We start from the raw sequence: 2,184 nt of genomic DNA on the forward strand, positions 1-2,184 counted from the left end.
TCTCTGGATGCAAACAAGTGATCCCAAATGCAGCCTAGGATCATAAACGCAAGACCACTCTCAAACTGTAACTAAAATAAACGTCACATTTCCAGAAAGAAGTAAAAAACAGTCTTTGCCTAACATCCCAGTCTTTCTGCTGATGGAGACTTAATCTCAATGAGCTTTTTAAATCTGTGCCTCAAGTGAAGCAAAATCAGTAAAAGTCCAGTTTGGCATAATGCCATTTTGTAGACTGTTTTGTGACTGACTAGTTGTCAGAACTAGTCCAGTGGAAGAAGCTGAGGATTTTCAGATGCTACTGAACCCAAAAAGATTTCTCTGCCATTCAGAATTCTCTGGTTCTTTGGGTACATTACTTTTCTGCTGAAGTCAAACATGCCTTCCTTCTGTCAGAAAACACTGGGGAGCCAGCAACTTCTTTTCCTGTCACATTTGGCACCCAAACAGAGATCAATCTACCATTTGCACTATAGCTTTGACACAAGAACAGTGGCTCAAAAGCTGACAGAGAAGAAGAGACAGAAAACTGTTTTGAATTTGAAACCCAAATACCTGATGTGACTTACCTGTTGGGATAAAAGAAGGTATCCTTTTGTATAGCCACATGTAACTATCATCTGATTTAGGGCTCAGCCTCACTTTGACTGAAATCCCTGGCACGTCTTTGATTTTTCCAATGATATGCTAGTGCCAGAATGGAGAACTTGAGAACACAATGCAAGGAGAAATGCAGGCATAGTAAGTCAGTATTTATAAAGAGGATTTTTATTTTCCATTATTTCATTTTGTATTGCCTAGGACTACTAGCTAATTAGCTTTTTCTTCTGTATTTTGATATCTGTCTCCCTTCAGAGAGCACACTCCAGAGTGCTATCTTCAATGGTTTCTAGTGCAGTTTTGTTAACAAGAAGCATGGGGTGTCAGTATGATTCTGCCATGAAGTATTTCATTGCTGTGTTCTGAAAAATATTAGTTAGGAGTTGAGCAGTGTCTTCTCATCTCACACTTCCCTCCAGACCCCTCACTTCCCTTATAATTCAATTCCTATATAATAATTCCTTGTTTTTTAAACTTCCTAAAGCAGGAGATTCTCAAAGGCATCAATAGCAGCCAGAGGCCTGATGCCCACTGAATATTCCCATGGTTTACTGCCACTTCTTGGAAAAATCTCCTCTATTTTTTGTGTATGTGTACAGTGAGTAATAAAAGAAAACACTCACAATCCTGACACAGGCTATCAGGGCCCTGAGCATACCCCTCTCTCCTGGAAGCTATGTGAGGGAGAGCTGCCTGAGAAGCCCTTGCAGGGGCTCTCCACCTTTCTCTGGGAGCTGCTCTTAGGCTGGGCTCTCACACTTGTTTTCTGCCAGAGCTACGTTGCACCTATGCCCATACCTGGCCAGGCACCCTGTTGATCTGAATCATGACCCTGACACGTGGATTTGACTTCCTGGCTTAACCTCGGACTTGTCTCATCACCATGGACTTGTCTGTCAGTCTCCACTTTTAGCTGACCCTGTTTACTATCTCCAGACCTGCCATGCTTGCCCTCTTCATGCACTGTGGACCTGGGCCCTGTTTGGGGTGACACTACTCTGCCTGACTTGCTGTCATCCTTGGCTCCTGGATCTCCCTCCCATGTGGAGCACTCTGCCCTTGCTGCTCGCTGAAAAGGACATCTCAGTTGCAATGCTGCAGTAAAAAAAAAGAAAAAAAGAGTTCAGGAGTAAATATGCAATAAAGCAAAATTCTACCCAGAAAGAAAAATATAAATGCTTTGCTCAAAACCTTGTAGAGATACTTCTCTACAGCATCTTTTGCTAAACTGTTTCTAATTGCAAGTATGGATTATTGTAAGGGACTTACTCTTTACAAACAAACAAGAAGTTGTTTTCATAGTAAGAAAGTAATTATCAGGACAGAATGCTATGCATAGTTAACTTCAAACACAGACTTTATTGATCTCTTGGGATTTTCTGTGGTTTCTATAATATTTTTAAAAGAACAGTATTATCACTCATTTAGTTAGATTTCCAGGCACACTCCTACTTCAAAATATCTGCTTCAGACTGGCTGTGGTTTTTGAGATTTTTATAAAATTTATACAGGCACTTTAGTTTCTTAACAATGATAGCTTTTTGTTAATTCTTGACCACTACCAATTGTTGCATTGGTTCATAA

Source organism: Pygoscelis adeliae, unplaced genomic scaffold (assembly GCF_000699105.1).
Source record: "Pygoscelis adeliae isolate BGI_AS28 unplaced genomic scaffold, ASM69910v1 Scaffold127, whole genome shotgun sequence".
Lineage (NCBI taxonomy): Eukaryota > Metazoa > Chordata > Aves > Sphenisciformes > Spheniscidae > Pygoscelis > Pygoscelis adeliae.